Genomic DNA, 12,770 nt, shown 5'->3' with positions numbered 1-12,770 from the left:
ATTAGATATCATTAATTATATTTTTTCAATATAATATTTGTTTCATCAATACTCGTATCTTTAAGTTCTCTAAAATATTTTTCTACACAATTTTTATTGGATAAGAAATAAATCAATATAATTTTGTTTCTTAACACAACGATGTGTTACGATAACTAACTTATTGAAGTGTAATGATATCGTTGAAGTTATCTCATTCAAATATTTTTATCTTTTGATGATAGCTTCATAATTGATAAACTATTAATTAAAAGTGAACTCTTTAATTACAATATTTGGAATTCGACTCAAGATTCATAACAACTATTTTCTAGCAATCAATTTAGTCAAATCACATCTCTTGTAATAAATATAATAATATAATTTTCTTGATGAAGTCACGAAAGAGTATTTTGTCAATTAAAGTTTCTAGAATAGAAACTTATTTTATGATAATAAGGGACGAGTAGCCCAAGATAAATAGATACACATAGCACCAGCTTATACACAACTTACTAAAAGGCTTAAAGGAGAATGAAAGTATCGTATCAAAAAATAAATTGTGTTATTTATTATTAACTGTAATTATATTTTATAAGTAATATAAACCTATTGCTGTATCTTGAACCACGTGTAAAATACTAACAATAAATGTAGTTTACCTATATTATATCTTTAAATAAGTACGAATACTATAATTAGAACCAAAGTAATAGAATTTAAAATCTCCTAACTCTCTAGTAATTTTTAAACTAATTTGAATCATATATGTGAAAACTAGTAAATGTAAAAATAAAATGGCTTTTTGTTATACAAATAGATGTCATCATATTTATGTAAGTTTTCTTAATAAATAAACAAGAGTTGATATTTCTGCTACGAATTTAGCAGAAGTATCAATCGAGACTAGGTATAGTATTTAAAAACATATCGATCGAAAGCAGATCAAATCAAAACAGTTTCTTGAAGTAGGTACTTCAAAATACACATTTTCACGTCAAATAATTACAATAATAATTTATACATCATCATTAGAAAATATAAATAATATGAATATAAATTGTAATAAAATATAGCAATGTCATTCATTTCGAATAAAATTAATTTTTTTTTTCATTATCATTCAAAGCCGAGAAGGCATTGAATTACAAATTGAAACACAAAATTTGATCCAAATCATTAGAACTGTTTCCGAGGCACACAAAAAGATGTTTATGTGTACTATAAGTAAGTTTGAAGTATAATATTTTTCAAAGTAAAAATCACACAAAAACACACACACACTCTCCACAATCAGAAAGCAATGCATCAGGACGAGAAGGCTTGCACAACGCGCTCGGAAGAAGCCACATTACCAGCAGATGAGGACGAATTACAAAGAGGCACGCAGACTATTGAATAAGGCAATCAAGGAGACCAAGAGAAGGTCTTGGGACGAATTACTGATGGAGCTTGAACCGGACCCGTGGGGAAAACCCTATAAAATTGTAATGTCACAGTTGAAAAGACAGCCGTCACTTATTCCAAAATGCCCGAAGTTACTCAGCAACATTGTAACCACACTTTTTCCCGAACAGAAACTGTACAGGTTTGAGTATGCCAACAAGCAAATAGGAGACTCAACTATACCACCAGTGACAGAGGACGAAGTATTACGTGATTGCCATAAGATAGGTAATAAAAAGGCTCCTGGGCCTGATGGCATTCCTAACGTAGCCCTTAAATGTGCTATCAAATCTTCACCCGCACTATTTATCGACCTTTTCAACACCTGTCTCAAAAGTGGCACTTTTCCTTCAAAATGGCCGCTCCAAAAACTTGTGCTCATCCCTAAAGGCAACAAACCGTTAGACGATCCTTCCTCGTACCGCCCACTGTGCATGCTGGATAGTATAGGCAAGACATTCGAACGCATCATCCTCGAAAGAATCGATGTCATTGCAGAGCCACAACTGGCAGACAATCAATACGGCTTACGTAAGGGTCGATCTACCCACGATGCTGTTAACCGGATTGTTAGTACAGCAAAACAAGCAATCTCTGGCTCAAGGTGGAAAGGAGGGACCAAGAAATACTACCTTAGACATCAAAAATGCATTTAATTCAGCCCGCTGGGAGGTCATCATGAACCGTCTCGCTGAATTGTATGTCCCGATGTATCTACAAAGAATCGTGGCCAGCTATTTCTCAAACAGGGTCCTTGAATATGAGACCGAGTCTAGCCAATTCCAATATAAGATCACAGTGTTGGGCCCGCTCTTTTGGAACATCATGTACGATGGGCTATTAAAACAGGATCTTCCACTCGGTACAGAACTAGTTGCCTTTGCAGATGCCTTGGCGATTGTCATCGTATCAAAATACATTGAAGAAATAAATTGGAGATTTGATGAAACCTTTGCTGTAGTGCGTAGATGGATGGACAAAGTAGGCCTTAAACTCGCAGAGCACAAAACTGAAGCCGTCCTCATCACCAGTAGGAAAAGGATAGAAACAGTATCGTTTAAAGTAGGAAACCACGAGATCACCTCTCAACCTTTCATACGATACCTCGGGTTGATGATAGACACACGCCTAAATTTTAAGAAGCTGGCGGAGTATGCTGCAGACAAAGCGTCTGCCGTGGTGCCAAAACTAATCAGGCTCATGCCAAATGTAGGAGGTCCAAAACAAAAAAGAAGAACGGTTCTTGCATCGGTTGTCACGTCAATACTGATGTACGGAATAGCCACCTGGTCAGAAGCACAAGCAAAACAAGAGGTACAACTCAAAATCACACCAGTTTACAGGCTGAGTGCTCTCCGCGTAGCGAGCGCTTTCCGTACAGTCTCGGGTGAAGCTGCATTTGTCATAGCTGGAACCCTACCCCCAGACATTCTGGCTGAAGAACGTAGAGCGATGTTTTATCAAAGGAAGACGGAAACCTCAATGTTGCCAGCTGAACTCAAAAGCAAACAAAAACAGAGGAATTTGCAACGATGGCAAGATCGCTGGAGTACTTTGAGTAAGGGACGTTGGACCTACCGGCTCATACCCGAAATTGCACCATGGGTTAACCGCAAGATGGGGAGGTTAACTACTACCTGACCCAGATGATCTCTGGCCACGGATATTATAGACAGTACCTCCACAGATTTAAGCACGAGGACTCCCCAGATTGCCCAAACTGCACAGACGCACCTGAAGATGCGAATCATGTATTTTTTAAATGCCATCGATACATAACAGGTCGGGACAAATGGGAGAAGACACTAGGTACAAGCATAATAACTGATAACTTTATCAGCGTAATGCTTACTTTTGTAGTAGCCTGGGATGCAACCAGTGCATACGCTGCAGATTAAAAGAATATTAAAAGATTTGCGTAGGTTAGAGAGGGCAAGAAAAGTCGCTGCAGTAAACTTATAGTTTGTTTAGTTGGAGGTAGCAAAAGCTAATTCTCCCCCCGTGAAGAAATGCCTTGCGGCGATTCCATAGGGACTAGGGAGATAGAAGAAGAGGCGGTTTTTTAGTCGGTATTGGTCTTCAAACCGAGCCCGACATACGAGATCAATACGACCACGATCTTATGATACGTAAAAGTATTTTGCCCCTGAGAAAAAAAAAAGAAAAAAAACACACACACATACACACACGCACAGTTTTGAGACTAGTAACTAACTGTAAAATTTGTTTTCAATAATTTCTGTATATTTCTATATTGTTTATTAAATAAAATATATCTAAATATATCTAATGCTAAGGAAGTTGCGAGATATTCCTTATACAAGTGTCCTAAGACAACTTACTGGGAAGTCTCAATCACTAAAAATTTATATTATGTTATCTTTGAAATAAACGAAATTTATTTATTATTTATTTATTTAAACATTATTTAAGAGCTAATCGTAACAGTGTCTTGTTTTGTCTAGATTAAAATTATCTGCAATTTATGTGTAAAATAAATAAATGGAACTGTGAACTGTTAATTTACTAAATATTCATAAAAAGTTGAGCTCGTGAGAAGAACATAATATAAAAAACTCAACGGCCGGGCCGCTCTTTTCAATGAAATAGAGTATTTAACAATGGCTGTAATATACATAAAAAAATAGTTTGTGAGGTGCTTCTTCCAATATATGAGTCGTGTTTAAATAATATAAATTATTTCATGAAAAGTAATAAAAAATTATATGTATAAATATAAATTATCGTATATTGGATGTTTAGAGCTTGAACTCATTGTTTGTGTAAGGATGCTTCGTGAGCTTGATGGTCGTAGTTACTGTCATAATTAGTAATTGCATCCAACAAATACAATGATGTATAAACTATAACATACATTTTGTGGTTGATTCACATGTGTATGTATGTTATTTATTTCAGGCTTCATTGTAATGCATCAGGCTACTGTTATCTGTCTTATAACTTTTTTCAGTATGAATGGTTCATACATGAAGGGCACGTTACATTGATGCACAACTTTTGTATTGTTCGTTATTTCTCGCTTAGATAATTGTTATGGTTTCCATTCGTGGCGTTCTATACTGAAATTTACAGTATCCAAATCATACATAGACTGTAGAGAAAAGACACAAAGTATAAAAGATTTTTGAAGTTATACTTCTTTAAGCGCGTTATGAAAAAATGATGAGAGTAAAATTTTAAGATGCGCGCGCATCACTGTATTACAAAAGTAACAGGGTGAAGCTGGTTCCTAAAATTTTCTGACGTTTGCGACATTCGTTATTTTTTTTTTTTGGTTTCTTGGTCCATTATTAGGACGGGCAAATGGTTCAAACCCATACAGCCGTATTCGTTATTTAATAATTAATTGTCAGAGCCATCTTTGCAAGATTTTGACAATATTATTCTTCCACAAACGTAGAATAGCAGGAGGAATAAATAATTTTATGGGTTTTTGCTTTATTACGCCAAAAAAGTATAACTTCTTGCGTGCATACATAAGTACAAACACACTTTTTTTTATGAATAGCTGTAAATACAACGTTGACTAGTTTATAAAACAATATTCACAGTGTCAAATTAAAAATATTAGCAAACTCGAAAGATATAAACGATCAAGCTAAAAAAGCGGTAAAAGTGATGGATAGAAATATAATAAATGGTTTATTAAGCCCTACCCTTTATCCTGATGTACTTTGATAAATTTCGTTTGAAGTGCGCGAAAATAAGGGGAGTGCGAGGATTCGGAACGTCAAAAATAACATTGTGTTACATCAACCATAAATAACAAACAATGCTGTTATTTTTCGACTGAATAATCCATTTATAATCGACTTCAAAAAGGGAGGAGGTTCTCAATTCGTCAGTGTGTTCTTTTTATATTTTTGTTACCTCAGAACTTTCGACTGGGTGAACCTTGATAATCCTTTTTTTATTTTAAAGCTGGTGCGATTGCAATTTATTCCAGATCTGACAATGGCATCCATTAGAAAACCATAAAAGTCTTAAATTAGCTGTAAGTATGTGCGCGACAAATTTTCAAATAACTCAATACCGCGGCAGCCGATTTCTATGATTTTCTTTATTCGAAAGGACATACTTCAAAGGTACGTGAGATTTTGGTTAGGTTCTTATAATGGTATCCATGTCAAAGCAATGGAACTCTTCAATTCTTAGGAGCAATTAACGCTACTCGGCCGAATCTTTTATGCTATCCGGATATTTGAGTCACATACCGTAACATCGTTATTTTTTCATAATGGAACGTGATATAATCTACCCATCATTATCGACTTAAGGCGTATTTGAATGTAGTGTGGAACTAAAATAGAATGTTTTATTTGCCTCTAATATTTAATCTTTGCCGGATAAGATGCCAAGCGCCAACCAACTTTGCTTATATTATTACCTATTATTATTACTTATTACCTATTAAAACATTATAGGAAGATATGTTATATTATTTGAATATATTATACCGGATTAGTATCCGGTATAATATATAAAAGATTGTATTTACTATCATTATATACCACACAGGACAGTAAGTCATACATCAATTAATTAAAGGTCGTACCAATATCAAATTCAAATTCAAATTCAAATAGGATTTATAATCACTTATTCAACGTCAAAATCTACCACCCATTCAAAAGAGACTGCCTCAGACCTGAGAAGAATGGGCGCAAGAAACTCAGCGGGCTTTTTTTTTATTTTTTAATATAAAATATGGAAAACAATGTAATATCGTACAATAAACATTTATAATTAAAGAGCCTGAGGGTGCTCGCTTTAATCCCAGTCCGTGGTGTCATTAAGAAAATCGTTTATGCTATAATCACCTTTCCCACACAAACGTTTTTTAACAATTCTTTTAAATTTCGTAACACATTTATTTTGTACATTTTCTGGGATCATATTGTAGAAGCATATACATCGCCCAACAAAAGACTTACTAACTCGACCAAACCGAGTAGTAGGCATAACAAGTTTATGTTTGTTCCTCGTGTTAACATTATGAATGTCACAGTTTCTAGAAAATTCCTCAATGTGCTTATGAACATACAAAACATTATCAGAAATATATTGAGAAGCAACAGTCAAAATGTTTATTTCTTTAAATTTTTCTCTTAATGATTCCCTAGGACCTAGGTTATAAATCGCGCGAATAGCCCTCTTCTGCAACACAAAGATAGTATTAATATCGGCCGCACTGCCCCACAATAATATACCATAGGACATAACACTATGAAAATAACTAAAGTATACTAATCTCGCCGTATCTATGTCAGTTAACCGTCTGATTTTCTTAACCGCATATGCTGCAGAACTAAGCCTATTCGCCAATCCTTCAATATGGAGGCCCCACTGCAATTTGGAATCAAGAGTAATACAGCAGATTCCACTGGTTTTACCACCTCTCCATTTAATAAAGTATTTGCATCTATATTTTTGACATTTGGCGCGGTGCATTTAATATATTTGGTTTTATGACTATTTAACAATAAGTTATTGGCGCTAAACCAGTACACGATGTCAGATAGAGCATTGTTTACTTCGTCATATAAAACTTGGCTTCGTTTCACTTTGAATATAAGTGAAGTGTCATCCGCAAACAATACCACCATATGTTTTTTTTCTACAAGGTTAGGTAGATCATTTATATAAATTAGGAAGAGGAAGGGTCCAAGAATAGACCCTTGTGGTACCCCCATACCGAGAGGAGTCCCAGGAGATCTCCTGCCATTCACCTCGATTCTCTGAATCCTATTATTTAAATATGAGATCAGAAGATCGAGTGCAGATCCTCTTATACCATAGTGGCATAGCTTCCTGACCAGCGTTGAATGTTGAACACAATCAAAAGCCTTAGATAAATCACAGAAGATACCAAGTGCATTCTGTGATTCCTCCCAGGCCTCAAAAATATTCCTGATGAGTTCAACACTTGCATCCGTAGTCGAGCGTCCCCTAGTAAAGCCAAATTGTTTTATATGAAGTAACTTATAAGTGTTAAAGTGAGTAAGCATTTGGCTTAAAATAATTTTTTCAAAAATTTTACTAAGGGTCGGCAACACCGAAACAGGGCGATAGTTATTCGGGTCAGAAGTGAGTCCCGATTTAAATATTGGTGTAATTTTACTATACTTCAGAAGGTCAGGAAACACGCCATATTCAATACAGCTATTAAAAACTAGTGCTAGATATGGTGCTATGACGTCAATAACAGAACTTATTATTTTTACAGATATGCCCAATATATCAGCAGTTTTTTTCATTTCTAAGGATCTGAAAGTTTTAATTATTTCTGCTGGGCTAACAACACTGAATTTGAAATTTTGTTTACATTCCTTAACATTTTCCAAAAGAAGTGACTCGGCAACACTGGTGGAGGAGACAAGGGTGTTTGAGATGGAAACTGGAATGTCAGAAAAAAAATTCTCAAAAGCAGAAGCTACTTCCTGCTATCATGTTTGTCCTGCAGATAGGGGATATTCGCACCATCTATAACCTAGATCCTAAAGAATTATTGAGAGAAACATTTAAAGAAATATACATTTTTACTGTTGCCTCTCAATATACTCTTGAATATGTACTCTTTGTTCAGCACATTAACGAATTTGGTAGAAACTGCGACAATCATAATCTAAACACAATATAAATTTGTTATGCCTACTACTCGGTAAAGTCGTGTTAGTAAGTTTTTTTAGCGGGTTATTATATGCTTTTATAACATGATTCTAGAAACTGTACAAAACAAATATATTACGAAATTCACAGGAATTGTTAAAAAACATTTGTGTGGAAAAGGTTACTATAACATACACGATTTTCTTAATATACCACAGACTCGAAATGAAGAGAATACTCTCAGGCTATTTAATTATAAATTATATTGTACGATATTGCATATATTGTAACGAAATTTAAAAAGAAAGCCCGCTGTATGACGCCCGTTCTTCTCAGGTCTGAGCCACACTATTTCGAATAGGTTGTAGTTTATGAAGTTCACGTTTCATACGTGATTTTAAAACCTTTTTTGGATAAAAATGTTTGAATTTGAATAAAGACAATAAAAATGATATCAAGATAGATAGTATTAGGTTCAAAGTGAGAAAGTGGCTTGATGAGAATCATGTCAACGTAACTTTTTCTAAATAACTAAAATGATATTATTATCTCCTTATTATATACTTTTATATCTTAAATTATTCATAATAGTCTGCTAACTTAAAGCATTGCTAATTCGCACTCTGTCTTCTTCTATTGACCTTAGTCAGAATGAGAAAAAACACTCCTTAGCAGCTGTTTAAAGTTAGCGGACCATTATGAATAAGGGGGTAAGTATTTAATATGTACATATAATAGTTTAAAGATACATAAACCAACATTTAACACTAAAGAAACTTAAAACACTGGCATTCACTCAGATGTTGTGGAAAAAAACTGTTTAGGACTTTACCTAGTAAAAGTCCACAAGTCCACAAGTCTTAAAGTCATGTGTAATATTGCACGCCTCGAACGCAAAACGGCGGGGTTGTGCTTTATAACCGACCTGTCAAGGTCACACGATTTCCGCTCTTTAAACTGCATATTTTTTTCTATTACTCTTACACATTATAAAAAGCACATCAATATAACGCTGGGATATTAATGAATAATCCTGATACTTTTTTTAAGTTGTCGAATACGTATTAATATAAAAAGAAGTTAATTAAAAAAAAATTAACGTGGACGTCCTAATACATACGTACATAAGTCTATGGTTCAAAAAAACGGCTTGGTACGGTACGTGGTATATGTCGAGAACGACTTGACGAAACAACATATTTTTTTTTCACAATTTTCGGATTTAAGCAGAGAAGGTTCCTTTTGAAAATCACTACTGCATGCCTTCTCGTTTTTTTAAAAGATAAACGCAGGTGATTCGATTTTATTCGTAATTTAAATTTTAAAAACAATATAGCATGAGCGTTCAAGGCCTGCACTTTGATTTTCTATATTTTTTTTATTCATATTAAAAAAATAGTACAGTGAAAACTTAAGACCAATGTGCAATAAAATTACAATATATGCCACAGAAACCTGTGTAAGTTTATGCGTCGTGATCGTAATATTTTATTTTTATACATAAGGTATACTGTTAAATAACAATAGACGAAAAAGAATATAAATAAACATAAATATTAACACCAGCCATTAGAAAATAATTTCTAATTTTAACACATTACATTGGGAAAGGAAACTTACCACCACACAGAATTGTAGCACGAAACCGGCCTTTGGCCGAATTTCCACCGGACTGAGTTGCGCACGATCTAACTGATTAAGATAATAATATCTTTATTGTAGATAATAAATTAAATTGTGGCTAATACTGCAAGTATATGATAATGACATGTACCTATTTCATTTGCTTATGAATTATATTTAGTAACTATTTGACAATCCATAGTTAGCATAGTCGCACTAATCGTAATAGGTCTTATGAGAAGGTGATGGTCGGTTAGAGAGCAGTATTATAGAGAGGGCCATGCTCGGAGTTGCCTTAGATGTTTCGGAAGACGAAGTGTTGGTAGCCTTCCCCCTCCCCCCTCCCTCCACAAGTTGGACCGATGATCTGGTCAAGATTGACGGAATACGTTGGATGAGGGCAGCGCAGCAATGTTAAGCAAGTGTCAATCGATCTACAGCTTAAAAACGAGAAATTAGATATAGTTGATACCGCTGTTTTTCTTGGAATAACGCTAGATGCCAAACTCCAATTGGGCCCTCATATAGAAAATTTATCAAGTAGACTAAGTTCTGCTGCATACGCAGTAAAAAAGATTCGTTCCTTAACAGACATTGAAACTGCAAGATTGGTTTATTTTAGTTACTTTCACAGCATTATGTCATATGGTATATTATCATGGGGTAATGCTGCTGGTATTTATTCTATTTTCGTGCTGCAGAAAAGAGCTGTTCGGGCAATTTATGGTATGGGGCCAAGAGAGTCACTTAAATCTAAATTTAAAGATTTTAAAATTATGACTGTTTCTAACCAATATATGTATATATGAAAATTTATTGTATGTTCATAAAAATGGCAATAAATTTCAAAGGGTATATGAAAACATTATATTAATACTAGAAACAAAAATAAACTGTTAATGCCCATTTCTAGGCTTAGTAAACTCGACAAGTCATTCATCGGTAATTGCGTTAGATTTTATAATAAGCTTTCTGAGAACATAATGGAAATGTACCTCAACAAGTTCAAAGCCTATATTAAACATAAACTTATGGAAAAATCGTATTACAATTTAAAGGATTATTTAGATGATAAGAAAGCATGGGTATGAATTGCTCTAAAAGATTTGAGCTTTAGTTACCCTTAATTAAATATTTATAATTATGAATCATTTTTGAATAATTAATAATTTATACTAAAAGCAAAATGGTCAAATTTTAAGTAGAGGTGTTTAGTGAGTGTTGTTGAATATATTTTAGATGAACTTTCTTGATTTTTGTTATTTGGTTGAGTTCTTGTGACAGTTTTCATCTTGCTCGCTTAACTGTCACTGCTTGTGGCGGCGACGTGGGAGGTCGTTCCCTTCCCTAAAATATGGTCGAGGGAGGCGATGGCTGGCCCATGCGTCATGCTCGTGAACGGGCGCTGCTTGCGGTGGCAGGATGATCCTGTGGCCGGAAACTCTACCTCATAGTTTTAAAATTTAAAATTATATTTTTTATAATTGCCAATAAAATGGTCGCTAAATACCTTTATTTATTTACGGTGTGTGTATTGATACATCTACTGTACCATGGTCTGGTATTATTGTTGATACAGTAGTAGTCGGCCGTGAATGTACTCAATAGCTCTTGTTTTTACGTATTAATTTACATTTTTTTTTTGAGTATTTGTAGTTTGAGTATTATTGCTGCATAACTTTACATATATCGTAACTGAAATGATTTGTGAGTGATTGCCACAAAGAGTTTCTTGCCACTTATTAATAAAGCTCAACCCTCAAAGGAGGTGGATATAAAAAGAAAAGTCATTTTCTTGACCTGCCTGAATGAGGTGATTTTGATTTGATTACCCTAAAGGATTGAGCTTTTGATTACTGTTAGTAAAATATAATATTAATTTCAAGTTTAAGCAGAATTGTCAAATTGTAAGTAGAGGTATTTGGTGAGTATTGCATGATACGTAAGTTAGGAGTATTTTATTGTTGTTTGCTGGGTTTTCGTAACAGGCTTCATCATGCTCGCTTAAATGTCACTGCTTGTGGCGGCGACATGGTACGGGTCGTCCCCTTCCCTAAAATATGGTTGAGGGAGGCGATGGCTGGCTCATGCGTCATTCTCGTGAACGGGCGCTGCTTGTGGTGGCAGGATGATCCTTTTACTGGAGACTCGGTTTCAGATTCTTAAAAGTTATTGTGTATACATATATATATATGTATGGATATATACATGTTGATTTATTTATAATCGCTTATAAAATGCTCACAGAACACCTTTATTAATTTATGGTGTATGTGAATGATGCAGCTACTGTACTCAATAACTTTTGTATTAATTTACATTTACTTTTTTGACTTACTCGTGTAAGACATTGACTATTTGACGTTTGAGTGTGTTTGTTGCATCATTTTACATTTTACATATTATATTGTAATTGAAATGATCTGTAAATCTTGATATAAAAGGGTGGCAATGAATTTCTTGCTACTTCTTCTCATTAGCTCAACCCTTTACGAAGTAGCGGTAGATTCAATAAGATTCTTTTTTTTACATTCATTAGTGTCATTTTCGTGACCTACGTGAATAAACTGATTTTGATTTGATTTGATCTGCAGGATCGATCGTTATGTATATCCTTGGGGGACGTCTTTGTCCAGAAGTGGAGGTGTTCCGGCTGAAATGATGATGATTACAATCAGTCAAACATACAATCAGTCAGACATAAAGCAAAAGCTGTAGCGACAAGACTGACAGTTTCTTATCCAAATGTTGTAACTTTTCTTGAGGGTTAATTCCGCCAATATTTGTTTATTACGCGAGAATCATGAGTCTGGTGCCAGAGTTTGGGGAGTCTACATCTCCTGAGGATGCCTCGTGTAGAGGCGAAACACATGTCGAATGGTTTGAAGACAAATATTGGCGGAATAAACACTAAAGAAAACTCAAAACATTTGGATAATTATTATGGATTTTCGCAAAGTAACGCCTACTTCAATAAATTTTCTGACAGTTTATATTTTTTTCTTACAAACCATAGACAAGTTCATAGAGAATCAGTCTTAAATACAAGTTATTCTCGTTAACACACAATATATTAGGTGAGCTACAGCTGT

General features: G+C 34.4%; 1 protein-coding gene across 1 annotated transcript in view; it reads right to left on the bottom strand.

Annotated features, from left to right (window-relative positions):
- The window catches only part of LOC126974631 (venom dipeptidyl peptidase 4-like), a 56,191-nt gene extending 46,439 nt beyond the window's left edge, over positions 1-9,752 (bottom strand). The window contains exon 1 of the mRNA XM_050822139.1: positions 9,676-9,752. The gene's annotated coding sequence lies outside the window, so the exon portion shown is untranslated. The remainder of the gene's footprint in view (positions 1-9,675) is intronic.
- Between the last annotated feature and the right edge of the window lie 3,018 nt (positions 9,753-12,770).

This window comes from Leptidea sinapis, chromosome 33, assembly GCF_905404315.1.
Source record: "Leptidea sinapis chromosome 33, ilLepSina1.1, whole genome shotgun sequence".
NCBI lineage: Eukaryota > Metazoa > Arthropoda > Insecta > Lepidoptera > Pieridae > Leptidea > Leptidea sinapis.
Note: the sequence above shows the minus strand (reverse complement) of the source record. Positions and strands in the feature narration are given on the sequence as shown.